The sequence below is a fragment of the Brachyistius frenatus genome, unplaced genomic scaffold, assembly GCF_029030835.1.
Source record: "Brachyistius frenatus isolate BFR_SWC_R1_liver_20210118 unplaced genomic scaffold, ASM2903083v1 Contig_256, whole genome shotgun sequence".
Taxonomy (NCBI): domain Eukaryota; kingdom Metazoa; phylum Chordata; class Actinopteri; family Embiotocidae; genus Brachyistius; species Brachyistius frenatus.
In genome coordinates, this window is record NW_027210855.1 from 254,358 (window position 1) to 275,000 (window position 20,643).

General features: G+C 46.4%; 1 protein-coding gene across 4 annotated transcripts in view; it reads left to right on the forward strand.

Annotated features, from left to right (window-relative positions):
• The first annotated feature begins 2,604 nt into the window (after positions 1–2,604).
• LOC138634283 (beta-1,3-galactosyltransferase 1-like) overlaps positions 2,605–20,643 on the forward strand; it is a 72,648-nt gene continuing 54,609 nt past the window's right edge. For all 4 annotated transcript variants that reach the window (XM_069721073.1, XM_069721075.1, XM_069721072.1 and 1 more), the window contains exon 1: positions 2,605–2,719. The gene's annotated coding sequence lies outside the window, so the exon portion shown is untranslated. The remainder of the gene's footprint in view (positions 2,720–20,643) is intronic.

Genomic DNA, 20,643 nt, shown 5'->3' on the forward strand with positions numbered 1-20,643 from the left:
CCATCTTTTATTTATTTTTTATTTTTTTAATTGGGCTGTTTTCTTTTTATTCTTACGGTAACATTTTAATTGACAATCCAAAAGTAAATGCGATTCTCTTCATGCTTTTTAAATCCCTCTGCCGAGCAATTATACAGCCAGAAAAACCAACCATCCATTCAGATCGAATGTGTGCAACAGATAAGAAAAATAAAACGGTGTTAAATTTTGCGTTAAAAACCCGACGTTTATCTGGAAGCCAAAAAAACGAGGGTGTGCTGGGACTTTAAAGTGGCCCGATCCCAGAAACAACAAATTATAAAAACATGAACACAAATTTGTCTTAAAATAAAGGTCATCGAAGTTACATTTTTCGACAGCAGTCTTTTCCGTGTCCTTAAAATATTCACAGATGGTTAAAAAAAAAAAAAAGAAGCTAAGTTGGACTCGGGAGTAAGAATTACAAAGTCATCCCAGGGAGTTTAGATACCGATCATTGCTGTAACATAAACCGTCTGCGGAGGATTTAGCACTGTGGCGATATCGGCGCCAAAATAAGATGACTCCAGAGGCTTAATTCCCCCCCCAAAAAAGCCTTTTATAACTCTACCTCATGCAGTTTATTGAACAGGCATCGTCGTCATGGCAATGCACCAAACAGGAAGTCGCGAAGGTTTGGCAAAGAGCATCACGCAACGCTCATCGGAAACTATTTTGTGGATTGAGGAAAATATAATCAAACTGTTTGGGAAGTAAATGCAGCGGGATACGTGATAAACATCATCCCAGTGGTGAAGCACGGCGGCGGCGGCGTCATCATGATCCGGGGTCTGTTTCGCTGCTCCTGGGACGTCCCGTCCCGGCTCACCATCACGGAGGTAAAAAGTCCTCAGTGGAAGTTGGTCGACGCAGCAGGACAGTGTTTATTGGAGTGGAGTTAAACATCAGTAAACACCAGACTTTGGCTTAATTTGCATTAAAACCGGATTTATATAATGAGGCATTTTCTTGCTTTTGAAGATGAGCTTCAGTAACTCTTGTGCCAGAGATTTTTAATCGAAAATAACATTAACAAAATAAACACAATACAAATAAACAATGAGCAAAAAAAAAGTGCTATTGCACATGATGTTTAAATTTTTGTTTTCAGGGATCTTATTTTTATTTTTTGGAGAACTTTATTGAACAAGAAGTAAATTTACAAGCATTGTAGAGAAGCACTCATTATTTCGTACAGAGATGTCAGGAGAAAAAGATATATACCTGAAAGTAGCACGTTATTCCTCTTCAAGGATTTCTTCATGCAGTTGGACAGTTTTGTTACTTTTCTCAGTATTAATCCGTTGGAGAGTCTTAATATAATCTTTGAATTCACCCAAAAATCCGGTGAAGTTGTCGGTGAGATTTCAGGGATCCAATATTTCAGCAGTCGGCGGGACGCTGCGTCGTCACTTCCTGTTTTATTTTGGAATCCTCCACCTGCGCGCCTCCACGTGTGCGTCGCTTCCCGCCAGCTGCGTCCCGTTTACCAATCAGGAAGTCGAGACAGTCCAGCCTGCGACCTCGCGGTCACCGGAGTTCTTCTTCTTCAATTTTTGTTCAATCGGCGTTTAAAGGGGAGATGACTTTGAGCTCTGAGCGGCCCGGCTTATGACAATCTAGTCTCGGTGTAGTAGTTTTAGATCCGGACCGGAACCAATGTGATCCAGATGTGTAAAAAAAGCTGTGAAATGTCCCTTTGTATGTCCCAATATAAGCCCAGCTTCACCATTTAAAAACACCTGTCTGCTGTCTTCAGAAACCTCCATCTTTTAAAAAGTCATCACGACTCCTTAGGTGTCATCAACAAATAAAAAAATAAAAAAAACCGAGATGGAGTAGAATTTCTTCCATGCAACAAATATGACAGTATAAAAACATTTTTGTTCCCTATTTTGTACATTTTAGTGATATTAAGCCGGGACAGAACGGAGACGAGTTATTACGGTGCTGCAACTTATAACTGCTTGTAAGGAATAATCTGACCGTTATTTTCCCAATGAATTGATTCACTCTGATTCCTGAAATTTCCAGATATTTGATTAAACCACTAAAGAAAACAGCCCAAAAGATTGTGAACGATTGACTAGCCGACCGATTTATCCATTTAAATTTAAAAAAAAAAAAATAATAATAATTTGTACAGCAACCAGTAACTCCTGACAAAGTCTGAGGGGCTCCTGGGAAATCAGAGTTCCTTTAAAAATCAAATTACAGCAAAGTGTGACCTATTAAGTGGCCTATTGTTTCTGTACAATAGGCAGATGTGGCAGGTTGCATATTCAGGGTTGCCCCCCCCCCCCTATTTTGAACGGTTAACCCCGCCATGCCTTTTGACAGTGCCGTTGATTTCCCCAATGAAAAGCCTCCCCGACGCGGGTTGTATTCGTCGCCCGGATGCCGTCAGCTCACCGCCGCGCCGCCTCAAAGTCATCCTCCTCAACTCGGAACAAAAGCAGCATCACCTTACCCGCCGCCATCCCCTTCCCCTGAAAAAGGCGGCCGCTGATTGGTCGGCCTCCTCCTCCTCCGCCGCCTCTCTCTCTCTCTCTCTCTCCACGAGCGCGGCGCGCGTGCAGCAAGCCAGCCAAGCCAGCGCGAGATGCTGAGAGGAGCAGAGCGGAGGAGGAACCCGGAGCGGAAGGAGCTCTCAGCGTGCTGGACGAGTTGGAGCGGCCGAGGGCACGGACAAGCAACACGGGTAGGAGCTGGGGATTGTTTCGGTCCTCTCTCGCGCGCGGTGCGGCTTTCCGACGGTTGTTGTCCTTTTTTTGTAAAAAAAAAAAAAAATTTTACTTTGTTTTTCCGGAGACCACAAAATATCCGCTCCGGGCGCTCGCGACCACCGGACGCGGTCTGTTTTCGGAAGTGAAATTGAGCTCGCTAAGTCCATTACGTGCTGTTTTGTTTATGAATGACCCCCCAATCACCCCATCCTCCCCCCACTCTCCGAGGCTGTTAATTCTGCCCCTCTGCGGCACTTGTTTTTCGGACTGAGCTGTCTGCTGCGTCCGGTGGGAAACGAGAGGAATTTAAAAAAAAAAAAAAAACCAACAACAACAAAACAACAACAACAACAACTTGCTGTTAAAGGTCCACTTTGATACGTGTCAGTTGGGTCTTTCCGGTTGTGCGGCGGCTCGCTCGCGCGCCCTCAGTAGGTTACGCGGAATCCGTGCCGGACTCGCGAGCGCGTCGTTTGGAGTGCGTGCCATCGTTTAAACCGAGAAGCAGGTGTGCGGCTCGTCGGGCGTTTATCCGCGAAGGCCGGCGTAAATCCCGATAAGTGCACGGGAGCGTTGTGCACGTCACGACGCCGTTGCACTTTTATAGCTGAATGTGAAGTGCAGTGATTTATCTGGCGGGCCACGTCCACTTAACTAGTAAAAAAAAAAAAAATAAATAAATAATAAAACCCATCAGCCGCTGTGTTTGTCTGCACGAAGGGACGAGAGTCACTCTGTCAGATACCTTCACTACTCCTGAGACCCAAAAAAAAAAAAAAGGGAAGTAGTGGCAGGCTGCTCAATAGGATTTTACCTTGTAGTCGAAAGAGGTGGGGGGGTTGGGGGAGAGAGGGGGGGGGGGGGTCATGACAACAATTCACGGCCAGCGTCTTGAGCTCGGTGTGAACACACCGTTGCCTGAGCCTGCAGAAAAAAAAAGAGAGCAAAAAAAAAGAGAGCAAAAAAAAAAAAAAATCCATGTCTGGAGATTTATTTCGACAGTTGCCTCGAAACGCAACGGATCTCGGGCGCATCGCATCGCCTCCTCCTCCTCCTCCTCCCTCCTCCTCCCGACAGGACTTGATCCTCTTTCAGGAATTACACCGGCTCCCTTGAAGCGGTTACATCAATACGGCGTCACGCCGGTTCCGGTCGGCGGAGTAACGCCCGAGAGGAGCCGAGCCCGGCGCTTTTTGTGCCAGCGAGCGCCGTGGCTTTCAGCCTTTTTTCTTTTTACAGCCTGGGTCGTTAAAAACCAACAGGCCTGACAAAATGCACCCCATTGAAGCCTCTGTGTGTGTGTGTGTGTGTGTGTGTGTGTGTGTGTGTGTGTGTGTGTGTGTGTGTGTGTGTGTGTGTGTGTGCGCGCGCGTGTGCTGGCGCGCGACCAGATATTTGAATTTATTTAATTTCAGAAACGTTCTCTCTCCGTTCATCTCCCCTGACATTCAAAAAAAAACATTCAAAAAAAACCCGCAGCGGTTTAATCTCAATTAGGCGGCGACGTATCAAAACGGGTCGCCGGGCGGAGGATCTTCGGAGGAGGAGCCGAAGGCGGAGTTTGGCGAAAAGTCGGGACACTGCTCCTGAGTTTATACGCGTTTTTTATTTAAATTTTTTTTTTTTTTTAAATGTATTTATTTATTTTGTTTGTTCGCCGCGAATAAGAACCAATCGGCGAGCGGCGCGTCCGTTGTCCCGCCCCTCTGCGAATCCTTCGGAGCGTCCCGGTGTTGACAGCCTGACCCCAAAATGGGACGAATTCAGGCCGTCGCCACCCCGCCAAATTAAAAGCCTCTTCCCTCTAACGGAATTCGATTTCATCCGTGTCATCCGTCGGCCTTTCACTTTGAAAAGAGAGACGAGGCGCCACGACGTGGACGGCGCTCTCGACGCTCGAAACCGTCTCCGTGGCGACGTCGCACGTGCCCCCCCCCCACCCCGCCCCCACCCCGCCGACCCCCGCCGCACCGACGTAGAAAAACTGGAAACACTCAGGGTTGTCGGGTGACGCTCAGGGTTGTCGGGCGACGCTCCCTTCAAAACAACAACAACAACAACAACAACAACAAAAACGTGATTATACGATCGGGACTGCAATCTCTCTCACTTCCTGTTGCCATACCTCACTATTAAACACTTCCTCTGACCGCAGCTCTTATACTCTCTACAAATAGGCTGTTTACATCCGCCGAGCTGTAAAGTACATCCTATTGACGTCCCGTGGCCCCCGGGTGTGCTCCTAATAGACTGATTTAACCCCTCGCATTAGGGGGGAGGGAGGGAGGGGGCGGGGTCTGTCTGAGTTACCACGGCGAATGATTTCATTCTCACTCGCAGCGCAGGATGGGAAATTGAAGTTGTTTGTTTGTTTGTTTGTTTGTTTTTTTTAAAGCTGCAGAAAAGGGTCCGTCAGACTTCTTCTCTCAGCGACGTCACCCTTCGGTCCTGGAAGTGATCGGGATCGGATTCACGGCGAGATAAACGGCGCCCGTAGAAAACAGAAACGAAAAAACGGCTTATTAACTGGTTTCGCGGTTCCAAAGCACCCCGGACCTTTTCTTTCTTTTCCTTTCTTTTTCTTTCTTTTCTTTCTTTTTCTTTCTTTCTTCTTTTCTCCGCCGCTTTCCTTGTCGACACGGTTTAAAAGGGGAAATCTGTCATCGCCGTTTGTTACCGCCCTCGGGGGGTGGGAGGGGAGGGGGGGAGAGGAGGAGGGGGACAATATTTATTTTCAAGTGTACGGCTCGCCCCGTCAAACGTCAAGCATTGTTTCTCAGCCGGGAAACCGCCGCTTTTACCGAGACCTTTTTTATTTATTTTTTTTATTTTTTTTTTTCAAGTTTGAACGGAGCTCATTTTCAAATCAATTTGTTTTCGTGCAGCGAGAAAAGGAAAACACTTCCGCGTGGCGTTCATGGACAGCCGCGAGCTAACCGTTCGAAAGTCCAATAAAAAAAAACGTTAATCGCCCAAGTTTAGTTCTTTAGGATCATTTGATAATCCTGTTGGCCGGAACTTAGCCAACACAGGCCCGTGGCGCAGTCGGGTTACGGCTGTCGACGGGCGGGACGTGGTGTCGTCGGGTCGCCGATCGGGTGGAGTCAGATCCGCCCCTGGTGGCACTCGTCGGTATTGCAGCTGAAGAACACTTTTAACGTACAGTTTACGGTCTTTACACACAGAAATGCACCAAATCCAGTTTATTATTATTATTATTATGTAATGAATTCATGTATTGCATGTTAAAGCAGCATTTTCTTCCACTGGTGGTTGTGGTGGGCCCCCCCGCATCCCGTTATCTCGTACTCCAGCAGCCGTGGCTGCACGTTTGGCCCTCCGTCGTCTTCCACATTTTCACACGTTGAAGGCTCTGCTTGCAAAGCCTGCTGAGACCCCACCTCCCCTCCTCCCCCGCAACCTCGCCCTCCCCCTCCACTCCCCCCCCTCCTCTCTCCACCACCACACTTGGCGTGGGATGAGTGCAGAGCCGGAGTCTCCTGGCCCCCTTTTTTATTTATTTATTTTGTTTAATTGGGTTCTGTGATGGGGGGGGGGCTTTACTGGTTTGCCAAGCTGGACGCAGTGACTCTCCTTGTCTCCCGGTGTGTACCCCCGCCCTCTCCCCCCCCCCACCTTTTCGGTCAAGTAGATGATTGGATTTTCATCGGAGTGGTCAAATAGCAGTGGGAGTAAAAGTGGTGGTGGTGGGAGGAGGGGGGGGGGAGGACGACACACCCTGGTGTTGCTCCGAAGGCCGTTTAGGCCTCCAGTGAGTCAGAATTTCTCGACGGGAGCTTTGTTGTTTTGCTCCTCGTCTTATCTCCGCCGCCGTATGGACACCTCGTCACTCTAATTTAGAGGTTTGGGGGATCGGAAGTTTCTGTTGGCTTAAAACACACACTCAAACCATTTCGAAAAAATTAAATAAAATAAAATAAAAAATACACCCTCCAGGAAGAAAACAGCAGCATTGTCCTCCTGCGATGCCTTTTTCCAAAGCACTGTATATATATATTTGTCTTCTAATCCTCTTCATGCAAACCCAATGTGTTTCCACTGATATTTATTTATGCAGAAACGGGATGAAGAGTAAAAAGTGTTTGCCATTTTAACTTCCTCTGCTAAATTAATTAGAGCGAGTCGCCGCAGGAGGGAAGACATCTTTCATTTTTATTTGGGGAGGCTTTAATAATAATAATAATCATCACTTTTTTTTTTTTTTTTTGCACCGCTGTAATCCTGCAGGTGATATTAATATCGCTTGATTTCAATCGGCGTCTGCTCTCTGTGTGTGCGTGTGTGTGTGTGTGTCTGTGTGTGTGTGTGTGTGTGTGTGTGTGTGTGTGTGTGTGTGTGTGTGTGTGTGTGTGTGTGTCCGTGTGTGTGTGTGTGTGTGTGTGAGACTCCGAGGCCTAATTATAGTTATATATAATTATGTGTGCACCAACGCCACGCAGAACATCGTTAATCTCCACCTCACCCGACGCACCCGGTTACGGGTGCGCTTGATACACTTGACGCGTGTTTAACCCCACCCCCCTCCCCATCCCAGTTGGTCTTGTTAACGTTCCTCTGCTCTCCGAAGTATATTTCCACCAGACTTTTGATAGACCGAGATGATAACTTTTTTTTTGTTTTTTTGTTTTGTTTTGGGTTGCCCTCCCGCACCGAAACAAGCGCTTCCTCCCCTCTCCTCCCCTCTGCCGCCGCGCGTTAACCGTCGCAGGTTTTCTTTCGCGCCCCGACCGCGTCCGTCAAGGCTCTACTTCGCCGGGTTCGGGTCGGATCGCGGAGCGTTTGCGTTAATCCGAGAGCTCGGATCGTCTCTCAGAAGTTTGAACGTAGTCGATATCCGGCTCCGGGGATTCTTCTCTCTCGCGGAAGGAATTCAGTTTCTTCCTTCAAGCTTTCAATATTGATGATTTGAGGGGAAAAAAAGGATGAAATACTCCCCGAAAACTTAAAAACACGATGTAGTAGTCGATATATATATTTATTTTTTCCAGTAGCGCTGCTTTTGCATGAATGAATCTGTCAGTTTTTTTTTTTTATTCGGGTTGTAAAACGTCTGCGGGGATGATTTCTGATTTCCATTTAGGATCATTTACTGCGTCGGTAAAAACGTTTCCGTTTAGTGGTGAAGTCTTTTAGACGTGATCTCCTTCCGCAGGTGCAATTTCATCAAACAAAACAAGACCACACGGTGAAACCTTCCCTCCTCCCAAATGCGTTACGGCTTCACGAGCGGGATACGAGACGACATGTCTCCCCGGAGATCGTGAAACTGTCCCCCCCCGTCCCCCTCCCGCTTGTAAAAGTTGTTATTGTCACGACGTCCGTCCAATAATCCACGAAAAGATTCAAATCCTGCTCCACGTCTGCATTTTTACTCCGATATGATAGCAGGTAGATTAATATCTATATTAATGTTAATTAACAACTGGGTCGCCGCGGTAACCGACTCCGCCCCCCCCTCCCCGCCGTCCCTCTTTTCTCTTTTGTTTTTTATGTGTCGCGGCAGACGTGTGCTCGTATTTGTGTTCGACTGCCCTCTCGTCGCGGCGCCGAGGTAGGAGAGCGAGAGAGAGAGAGAGAGAGAGAGAGAGAGGGAAAAAAAACAAAAAACAAACAACAACAACGAAACAACAATTCCTCCCCTTGAGCGCCCACGAAAAACAACAGAAGGGGACGGAAGGCATGAAAACGCATCTGAGTCTCGGTGTAATCATTTCCCCCCCCGGCGTGTTTATTCTCAGGCGTTCGGGGCGGCTGTTTTGTAAAGAACATTTTTTAGTACCTTCCCCCCTCCCCCCTGCTTCCCCCCTCCCCTCTATCCCCCCCCCCCTGTGAAATATGTCGCATGCAGATTTGAATACTCCACGTTGCACCCCATCAGCCCTCTGAGTTCAGATCTCGCTGCTTTTATCCGCTCCCATTTCCTTCAGGAACTTATCTGTTTTTTTCTTGGTTTTTTTTGCCTTGGGGGGACAGGAAAGGGGAGAGGGGGGAGGGGGAGATAAAAAAAAAACAACAACAAAGTGATGTAACCGAGGCGAACGCCGCGTCCCCTCTCGTATGTGAACTGCATGCATTTTTCACGATGCGGTTGATTACATTCCCTGGAAGATTGTTCATATTTAATATTTAATATTTAATTTCTTTTTTCTTTTTTTCTTTCCCATTTAATATTCCGTGTATTCGCATTACAGACGAGCGTTCGCTCTTGTTTGTGTTCGTGGGACACGCTCCGGCTTTGGTGGAGTCATTTTGTGGGTTTTCTTTTGTTGTTGTTTCTTTTTGCCGTTTCAGCCCTTTTTTTTTTAACTTCCCTGTTTGTTATTAATGCGTCATTATGAATCCTTTGATACGACCGCAGCGCGTTCTGCGACGCCACTTCGTCAGTGATTCACGCAATGTTACACTTTTGCATAATTAATCGGCGCCACGGCAAGTAAGAGTCGCTTGAAGTGGAAGACGTGCCCCGTGGTGCGGCGCGACCCGTTTCCACGGCAACGCCTTCCCGAACTTTTAGGACGTTCGTGAATTTTTGTTTCTTTCTTGCCAACGGGACGTCCCAAAACGACGGCACGGGGGTCTGGCTGATAACCGGAGAAACAATCAGTCTTACGTAACCCGTGCGGCGTTTACCACTCCCGGGAAGTGGGGGTCCCGACCCTTAGCGACGACCCCTAGCAACGGAGACCAGTTCTCGTCTGTGGTTAACGCTTTCGCCTGAGATGGTTTCTCAAACGGAATAAATACAGCACGTGGAAACGCTCAACTGCTCAGCTCGCTCGATCTTGTTGGATCTACGATATCTGCTGGGAAAAAAAATAAATAATAATAAATCCGCGACACAGCTGATATTAATCCGAACCCGACACGCCAACGGTTCTCCGGAGGTATTGTGAAAAATCTAAAACGTCCAAAACTTCCATCGAAAACAACTTTGATCGAATCATTCGCGGCACGTTTTTAAATTTGCTTCGGCGCCCCAATTTAATCAAGCTCCGCCCTTTTCGGGAAAACGCTCTCCCGGCGGTTGCCGCGGAGACGAGCACATTCCAAATGCCGCGGTCGACCAATGGGATCTCTCGGCCGGCGCTACTTGGCCGCGCGACGTGTTCTCACTGAGGAGCTCGCCAAGCCACTCTGAGAAGTGAAGCCGGGGAGGAGGATGATGATGATGATGATGATGATGATGATGATGATCAGAAATTGCTGCCCGAGAGCAACAAAACAAACATATTTAGACAACGCGGGGAACAGAAAGTCGAGGATACTTTCTGTGCGATTCATGCAAGAAGCACAAAATAATGCAATTTCATTCCCACGGCAGCGACGCTGCTCGGCAGGTAATCTTCATATCCAGGTCAGCATTTTTTATTTTTATTTATTTATTTATTTTTCCACCCTCCCCTCCCCCCATTCATCCATCCGCCACCCTGTCATCATCCGTCTCGCCGGGAGGCAGCGTTTTGGCTCACTCGTGCACACCTGGTGACCTTTCCAGCGACAATCCTCTTCGGGGTAAGGGGAGGGGCGGGGGTGGGGGGAGATTAGTTGGCGAGTCCTTTAAGCTGATTTATCGCTGAGGCGTCCCAAAAAAAAACAACCAAAAAACTATGTTCAGCTGTTGTTATTATTATTATTATTATTATTGTTAGTATTGTTAGTATTATTTTAGTATTGTTATTGTTAGTATTGTTATTATTATTGTTATTACAGAGACAGAACAGGAAGCCGACATCTATTTGTTGCAGCTGACAGCCCCCCCCCCCGCCCCTCCACCCCTCTTCCCCCCTCCCTCCCCCTACTCACATCCACATCCACATAATGTGTAATGAAGCGGAGGCTAATAGTTCCTGCTATGCGGTTTTTGCAATCCCACCTCCCCCCCCCCCCCCGCCGTCCCGCCCTCTCCTCCCCCTCACAGCCGCAGAGAAGTGTCTGATGCGCCGTGACGTCCCTAAAGACGCCACAAATAGTCCTGCAGGTTCAGAGGGACGTTTTGTTGTTGTTGTTGTTGTTTTTGTTTGTTTTTACGCCCGGCCCGGCCCCCAAAACTACGCCATGATATGTACTCTTTTGCAATTAGCGAAATCATACAGTGTGAAAAGGGGCGTTTTGAGTTTGTTATCTGAATCAATACTAATTATAATCATAATAATAATAATAACAGCGTTTACAGTGAACAGCTGTAAACACCACCGCTGGTCTCTTCAGGTCTTTTTTATTTACACATTTTTTTATCGGACTGTCTTGCGTTCTCGTGACGATGGCGGCGTGTGATGTGGAATTAACCCCCCCCCCCGTCCCCTCGCCGTTTTCCTCGCGCGTTCATCACCATTAAGAGAGCAATCAGAGCAGCTCGGGCTTTACAGTAAGGATGGAGTGTAGACGCTCGCCCCCCCCCCCCCGCCTCCCCTCCTCCGCCCACCCCTCCACCCCCATCAATTTATCGAGCGCCGTGATCTATCGAGGGAGGAAGGCGGAGCGGTCTTCAGATAAAAGTAATAACTCGCGGGCCGCGGAGAAGGAAATCAGGAGGCGGGCGTCGTGCCAGCGAGCCAGACGGCGACATCCTTCCTCGACTCGGCCGCCGATAACGGACACGCGTCCCTCATCCCTCCTCCCCCCTCGCTCAAGTTTATCATCACCCTCACCCCCTCCCCACACACACACACTCCCTCTCGCCCCGTTAGATGGCTTATTGCCTCTTCCGCCCTCCTCCGGCTGGTCCCGGCTGAACAGCCCTCCTCCCCCCCAGGAAGAGATTAGTGATGCAATAACTCGGTCTTACCTTCAGCAGCAGGTGCGTCCCTCCCCGGGCTGAAGGCTGATGAGAGCCGCCGGGAGTCCGTGATAATAGCGAGACGGGGGCCGCCGGCACGCCAGCCTCCGAACCAGGCCAAGCAGCTTTTCCAGAAGTGTGGAATCTGCTGATGCTGCACATTTTGATGCACATTTGAGCGTTCGGAGGAGCTTCAACTGGAGGGATCGTCTGAACTCGTGTGTTGATGAATATTTAAATCCTTTGAGCATTTTCCGACAGCTTATTGAGCTTATCGATGAACAAACTAACTTTATTGTCTCGCTACTCCCCGACCGATGATGATTAATTGGTGCGATTAGACAAATGAAAACCGGATTTGACCGTTTTTTGGTTTTTTTTTTCCCCCCGTGTGATCGTTGTGACTTTGCAGCCGCTTCCTCTCCAGAGTTGTGATCGAATTTGGGGTTTTAACTTCATATTCCACCGAAGACGGGTCCGGGTTTTGCAATTTTGGCGGCCCGTTTGAGTCCTACTTTCCGACTTCGTTAAAACAGCCCGCTCCGGTTCAGTCATTAAAAACATGACTCCTCCGGCTTATTGTGTCTGTAGCGGGAGGAGAACGCATTTCTTGTCCAAATTAAAAGACCGCCGAGGTGGATGGTGATTTTCTTTTTCTTTGAAGCTATTTCCTAATAAAGGAAGAGCCCCATGTTGTCAAGTCCCATGAAAATAAACATCCCAGAACTAGAATCACTTTTTTAGTTTCTGTCTCGTCGTGTTTGAACGGCTTCACGTGCTTCGACTTTGCGGTGTTATTAATCTTGCCGACACGGCAGGAGTTGAAATGATTCGAGTTTCCTCTCGGACTTTGTGAAGTCGAATTAAAGTCGAGATTCGCACTGACGTCCAGCTGTAAGCTACCTGCTGCCAGATGCCGGACTCGTATCGTGGGGGTGGGTGGGGGTTGGGTGGGGGTGGGGGGAGGTGTCTGATCTGACCTCGTTAAGTGGATCCAGTGATTGGCCAGATGTTCCAGCGCCACAGTTAAATACAGTTTAATTGTCAGGGTCCTTCGGTTCCATCCACTCTGCAGTTTTTTTAGCTCCACGGCAGCCGCTGCCCTCTTAATAATTCACACCAAGTGCGGCCGACAGATTTTAATTAGTGATAAAAGAAGTGCTGGTTTCTGATTACGGTGGGGAAAGAAAACTACTTCTGTGTTTTCTTTCAAATCGCACTGCAAAAGCAAATCCCATCACTTTTGTTTTAAAACAACAAAAAAAAGTATTTTTTAAATTTTTTTATTGACTTCTGTTTTAGCATTTTATCTTTAAATGCGCCGTACTTTCTTCTTTCACCAGAGGGAGCATGACCAAGACCTGGGAAGCAATCCCGTTAACGTCAGGAGACTCTGATGTGACGTGTGCGACGTTTCCCACTCCGAGGAAGTAGGCCGACCCCTTAGCAACCACCCCTAGCAACAGAGGCGACTTCCAGTCCATTTCATCGCTTTCCGGAGATGGTTTCTCAAACTGAATAAATACAACACGTAGGAACACTAAACTGCTCAGCTAGCTCAGTCTGGTTGTAACCAAGAGACCTGCTGGAAAAAAAACATTGACGGACTCGTGTATTTCTTTGATATTTTAGCACCGTGTCATGTTAAAACCAAACGCGGTCCAGCTGGCCGCCGCTAGGATTGCGCAGCTCGCCGGGGTGTCACGGTACGGGGTGCTCGGAACGACAAAAAAAGGGAGAAAATGAGGGGAAGTTTGTTCACTATTTTAACGATTTAGCGTCGGGTGACAAAATAGGATAAAAAAAAAAAAAAAAAAAAAAGCTAAATTATCACTGTGCAAAAAAATTAAAAAATTAAAAAAAAAAATCCTTTAACGTGGCTTATTTTATTATACCCGGTATGGGGCCTCGAACAAAAGAATGCACAAACACTCAATCCCCACAGTGTCGCCGCGACTCATCTCCCTTGTCCATAAATCCCCTCCCCCCTCCTCCCCCGGGGCTCTCTGAAATTTCCGGGCCCTCGGCTTGTGTTATCTGTAGTCTTGTGTTTTCCTTCAATTTCACGGTGGGCTTGTGTTTCGTGATAAAGAGTCGGTTCCTCGAGGCAAAACAAAAATGCCGACAGGGCCACCGCGGTGTTGTCGGCGGAGGAGGGGTGGGGGGGGGGCTCTTTCTTTTTCTCGGCAACTCTTCGGCAGCGTGTGATCGTATCGTAGGCAAAAAGGATTACCTCGGAGGATGATTTTTTTTAATTTTTTTTTATTTCTAGGGCGGACACGGGACTTTCTACCCAGGCACGACAATCGCTGTCAATCAAACAGACCCTCCAAAAACCATGTCTTATTGAGGCATATTTTGGAATTGTTTTCAGACGGACCTGCGGGACACTAATCTGGAAGTGTGATTTTAGTGAACGGCACGCAGACAACTTTGAGAGAAGTTGAACGGGAGTCTACGGAGGCTTTTCGGAGTCAGGCCTCTAGTGGCGCTCGGCGGTACCGCAGCTTACCACTTCATTTTTCAGACCCGGGAGCTAACGTTCTACTTTTATTTGACTTTCAAAAGCTCGTTGTCGTACAGTCGAGCTGCGTTAATGTTACGACGTCATGTCGGAAAATGGCCTCTTTTTTATTTATTTATTTATTTTTTTTACGAAAAACGATGACGTGGCACGCCTCTGCCCAGTCACCTGTCGTCATGGTGACAGAGGGTGGTGAAGCTGAGATCAGGGGCTGCGGCGAGACGATGATAAAAGGATCGTCTGGTGCGCGCGCACACTCACACGCACACGCACACACACATACACACGCACACACACTTTGATGGCAGCGGTGTGCGTTTGAGGCTTTGTCACCTCGGCGTCACCAACACCTCTCAGCCACTCGCGTATTCTCTTTGATGTCACCGGGCGTGTCGCCGTGGCGTCCAAGCCGCGGCGCGGCATTCAAAGAGCGCACGGCAACACATATCAAGCTGCCGTCCATTTTTGATGACAACTGACAACTCCTGTGCTGCATTTTGATTGGCGCGTGGGCGGGCAATAAAAAGAGTGTGCGACTTATTAATTAATTAAGCCGGGTCAGGTTTTAATAATGATGGGTACTTTTTTTTAAAATTAAATAAAAATAATAAAATGTTAAAACTGTATTTCAATAAATACATTGATATAAATGAAGAGGTTTCGCAGGGCATTATGAAGTCGCGGTGAAGCTGACCTTTGACCTTTGACCTAGTTTTTGTCCACCGCTAGCTTTGGGCTTCTGAACAAAATCTCTCCGTATCAAAAGCGGAGAACTCAAGCTGTGATTCTGGGAACCTTTTACCACCGACTCGTTTTCAATCACCTCCACACGCGCACACACACACACACACACACACACACACACACACACACACACACACACACACACACACACAGAGGAGCTGATGAACGGGAGGGACAGGTGCAGCAAAAAGGATCTCCACTAATTGAGTGAAGTACAGGAGCCCGGGAGGGACAGCTCGGGTGCAGAGATACAAGTCGAGGTCGACAACAAATGAAGAATTTTTTTTTTTTCTTTCTCCGAGGCGGCCGTCTCGTCCGGCCAGCGGAGAGAGAGAGAGAGAAAGACAGAAAAACAACAACAACAAAAAAAAACGCCGACGTCGACTTCAGCCGACGAACAAATGAAAACCGAAACCACTCGGCCGGGAGATTAATGGAGAGGCGTGAAGAACGGCGTCACAGGTGTCCCCCGGAGCAGCGGGCGTTCGGCGGGGCGGGCAGATTAACGGCGACAGGCGCCCGGCCCTCCCCGCGTCACCCGCGGCCAGTAAAGAGTTTTATTTTCTCTTCTGTTGTCACGGCAGCAAAAAAAAAAAAAAAAAAGCGAAGCGTTTGCCAACGTGAATTCCTTTTTCGTGTCTAATTCTGTATTGAATTTGAGATTAACAGATGTAATGCGCTGACATTGGCATTTTTTGCCGTCAGCGCCCCCCCCCCTCTCTCTCTCTCCCTTTGAATATAATTACTCTCCCATTCCGCCTATTACTATTATTATTATTGTTATTATAATTATTGTTATTATCGGTCACATCGTTAATTTGAAGTCTAAAACACTTAGCTGGAGCTAATGATTATTTTCAATTATGGACTTTTGAGCTGATTATTGACGCCAATACTTAACAATAGCATAATAACAATACTCAATGAAATTGAAATAAAAAGACAGAGTCGGGAGGAAGGACGTAAAAAAATAAATAAATTTGTAATCGGATATTATCGGTTTCGACGTTTTTGAAGGTTTTCATAAGTTGCCTTTTGCGCGTTGATACCGGGACATCTTAAGATCTCAAACATCTTCTTCTCCTCGCGTTATTTAACGCCGGCTTCACCGCCACCTTCTGACGGGAGCGACGCATTACAAGCGCTGTAAAAAAAAAAAAAAAAAAAAAAGTCCCTCTCCGTCGTCTTCCAAAAAAAAAAAAAAAAAAAGCTGAAAAGTCCTAAAATGTCCGTAACGCGCCGCTCGTCCCGTCCTTTTGTCGGTCTTCGTATCTTCACGGCGGCTTTTTTTTTCTTCTTCTTCTTCTTTCTCCCCCCCCGCCCTCTTGTGTGCCGTCGGATTACAGAAGCCTTTAATAATCAATGACGGCGCGGTTGTCGGAGCAGATTAGTGCCATAATCTCCAGTGTATGCCTTCATAATGCTCTTTACACTGTAACTCTCAGAAGCAATAAAAAAAAAAGAAAAAAGCCCCGGCTTAAGCTGCAGCGGCGGCGGCTAATGTTTCCTCGCCGTATCGGCTCCATTGCGGAGTCGATTTCTTTCGGCGTCAGAATCGCTTGTCGTTGTTATTTTATTTCTTTATTGAAGTGACATTTAGGGGGGCGGGGGGGGGTGGAGGAGGAATGTTTTTTTTGACAGCCGGGGAAATCGGCGCGACGTTTTTTTTTTTTTCGTTTTTTTCGGTTGGGGGAGGGGGGGGGTCGCCATCTGTCGTGAAGATGGAGGCCATACCCCGCGCGACAAACGCTGACATCGCACTTTTATGTTCGGTGAATTGACAGGAAGTGGCTCTTTTTACCCTGAGAGAATACTTTTTTTTGGGGGGGGGGGGAGGGTTCTGTGAAGAAGAATCTCTCTTTAGTTTAATCAAAGCAACATTTGAAGATTAAAAAAAGAAAAAAGAAAAGCCTTTTTTTTTTTTTTTTTTTCTTCAGCGAGAACAGACTGGAAGTGAATTTGCTGGTTTTATCTTCTTGTTTTATTTGTCCACATTTTTTCCGTCTTTACTTGGAGTTGTGGAGCTGTTGTGTAGTGTGTATGTAGTGTGTATGTCGTGTGTATGTAGTGTGTATGTCGTGTGTATGTAGTGTGTATGTCGTGTGTATGTAGTGTGTATGTAGTGTGTATATAGTGTATATGTCGTGTGTATGTAGTGTGTATGTCGTGTGTATGTAGTGTGCAGCACGGTAGTTGTATCTGTACAGATATTAGCTCTCTAATCAATACTCTGTTACTCCGTAACAAGTCGGAGAAGGAAAACAAAGTCCAAAACCCGAAGATGTTTTTTTACTCAGAATTAGGGTTGTGATGACTCGGCTGGTTTCGTGAGGAAACAGGCCGAAGAGGGGAAAGCGTGTTTGGTCGCAGGCGTTTTGCGTCACGTCCTCTTTGTAGAAACCCTCCCTGCTGCCGTGGAAACGCACTTAGAGGAGAGAGACTTGAAGTGAAGCCCGTGTTTGCGGGATGTTCTTGCAGAACCGCAGCTGTCGTCGGTGTACGACTGGAACGGACCGCTTCGTCGGCAAAATGCACCTCGACCTTTGACCCTCTCGGTCGTACCCATTGTGATCTGTAACGACTGCGCTTCCTTTTAATAATTCTTCTTCGTCTTCTTCTTCTCTTCGTCCTCCTCCTCCTCCCTCTTCTTTCTCCGCCTTTCTCCTCCTTCTCATTCTTCTCCTCCTTCTTCTTCTTCTTCTTGTTGTTCTTCTTCTTCTTCTCCTCCTTCTCATTCTTCTCCTCCTTCTTCTTCTTCTTCTCCTTCTTCTCCTCCTTCTCCTTCTTCTCCTTCTTCTTCTCCTTCTCCTTCTTCTTCTTCTTCTTCTCCTTCTTCTTCTCTTTCTTCTCCTCCTTCTTCTTCTTCTCCTTCTTCTCCTCCTTCTTCTTCTTCTTCTTCTTCTCCTTCTCCTCCTTCTTCTTCTCCTTCTTCTTCTTCTCCTTCTTCTCTTTCTTCTCCTCCTTCTTCTCCTTCTTCTCCTTCTCCTTCTTTTGCATTTCCTCCTCCTTCCCCTCCTCCTTCTCTTCCTCCTCCTTCTTCCTCCTCTTTTATCTCCTCCTCTTTCTTCTCGTCGTCCTTCTCTTCCTCCTCATTCCTCTCCTCCTTCTCCCTCCTCTTGCTCCTCCTTTATCTTCTCCTCCTCCTCCTCTTTCTCCTTCCTCTTCGTCTTCTTTCTTGTTCAACAAGTCACCGCAAGAATTGAGTTCAAGCTCTCAAGTGCAAAAACCAGCCCGTCATAAAAATCCATCTTCGCTAATTTAATGAAACTCGAACGTCGCGTCCTCACGAGCCTGATTACCTAATTAGAAACTGAAAAACTGTGAAACACGAGGGTCTGAAAATCAGGAGAAGAACAGTCGCTCCTCTTTGAAGAGTGAATGTCAACGGGAACTTTGTTGGGGAAAAGGTTAACGCGGTCATTAGGATTCAGCCCGCAGCGCCTCTTAATTTATTCCCACCGCGCCCGTCGTTCATTTATGGATCCGTTCCATATTTGGGGCGATATTTCCATCATTCATCTAATACGAGACGCTCGGCTTTGTTCTGGGCTCACGGGTCAGCGATTAACACGCTGCAGGAACGCCACTCGGGAAAGTTCACGCGTACAGCACATTTCAACAACGGGGCAATTCAAAGGGCTTCACGGAAAACCGCTCAAAGCATCAAAACATCAGGCAAAAAGACAAGGACATTTAACAACAATTAAGAACGGGGATTAAAACTGTAAAAACAGAGATTAAAACATTACAAACTGTAATGAAAATATTACACACTGATTAAAAGATAAAACAAAAAACCTGCATTTAAAACGTTAAAAACTGCAATTAAAACATTACAAACTGCGATTAAAAAAAAAAAAACCGGTGATTATAACATTACAAACTGATTAAAACGTTAAAAACTGCGATTAAAACGTAAAAAACGGGTTAAAACGTTAAAAACTGTGATTAAAACGTTAAAAACTGTGACTAAAATGTTAAAAACGCCGATTAAAATGTTAAAAACGCCAATTAAAATGTTAAAAACTGCGATAATAACATTACAAACCGATTCAAATGTTAAAAACTGCGATAATAGCATTACAAACTGATTCAAATGTCAAAAAACTGCGATTAAAACGTAAAAAACGGGTTAAAACGTTAAAAACTGTGATTAAAACGTTAAAAACGCCGATTAAAACGTTAAAAACGCCAATTAAAATGTTAAAAACTGCGATAATATCATTACAAACCGATTCAAATGTTAAAAACTGCGATTCAAACGTTAAAAACTGCGATAATAACATTACAAACTGATTCAAACGTAAAAAAAAAACTGCGATTCAAACTTAAAAAAAAACCCCGGGTGAATCCGACTAAAACAAAGAATTCAATCCAGCCTCGACAGCCGAGCACTCCATTTAAAAACCACGGAAAGAACAACGCGTGGGGGGGGGGGGGTGTGTTGGTGAGGGGTGTCATGACATCTCTCCCGCTGATTAATGGCGAGAGGTGGAGGGCGCCGTGTTGCGGCTCCGATGAGGCAATTTGTACAGTTCGGCGAGGAAACAACGGCGGTTGATTTCACCACGTCTCCGGGGAAACGCCCCCCCCCCCCCTCTCTCCCACCACCAGCTGCCGCCGTACAGCGAGGAGTTTAAAGCACCCATAAATCAAAACGAGACGCTCTCCGGCTCGTCTCCTTAACGACCCGGCGCGCTCCCTTGCCGGCTTCTGATCCGCCGGTGTTCCTGCGCTCGCCCGTGAATACATAAAGCGGCGCTGACGCTTCCCTCCGGGGGCTGAGAGCGCGCACACACACACACACACACAACAACAACAACCAAAACAAACAACAACTCGATCATTAAGCCATTTATGTTCCAAACATCCCGTTTTACACGCGAACTAAACCGAGAGGGGGAAATTCATACTCGTCAGTCACGCCGATGTTATCAATGAGCAGCTGTCACGAGGTCGTCATGCCGACTCGTTACACATACGACATCCAATCATCATCAGGCACGCTGTGGCGCATGTATAACTAGTGTGTGGAAAATGTTTCCTATTTTGAAATAGGAACTGTTTTTTTTTTTATAATGTGTTAATAGTTAAAGTCAATTTTTCTAAACAGAAATGCAAAATTCCAGCTCACTGTAAAACTAATTTAAAAAAAATGTTTGGGTCAATTTCAGTCAAACTTTAAAAGATCAACTTCATTTTCAAAGTTTTTATCCAACTTAAAATGTTTCCTCGTGTTAAATGAATCCAAGCAACATGATTTTTTTTTTTGACCCGTTTTTTTTTCCCCCCACAACTAATACAGAATACTTTTTTTCCGCTGAATTCCCGATCTGCGTTTTAGAGTGTTTCTGAGGTTTTTACTGGTTCTTGAGCGACGGGTAAAATATTATTTATTCATAAGTAAAGGCTGTCGTTGCGGTAATCTGACTCCGCTTTTCTCGCTGCTGCTTTTCCACTGAAATAAAAAAAATATATATATATGGTTCATAGAGAAATTCAGAAAAAATATGAGGTATTATCTCCAAGAAAATGTCATTTCACAGGAAGTCCAAATTTCTACTTCTGTGAACGTGCTGAAAGTTAAAGGAACTCAATTCGGTTTAATTTCTCTACTTTTTTTTCCTATTTGTCTGCTTACATTTGTTTTTTTGGAAAGACTTGTTGTTTATTGTGTCAAATTTTCGACCTCCCGACGGCGCCAACAGAACGAAGACGATTAACTTCTGAAAAGTGGGGATTAAAAGCAATTTATAAAAAGTAAAGATGTGCGTTTATTTTATATTTAAGTTACAAAGCGACTTTACAGTACAAAGCATGAAGTAAACACTCGG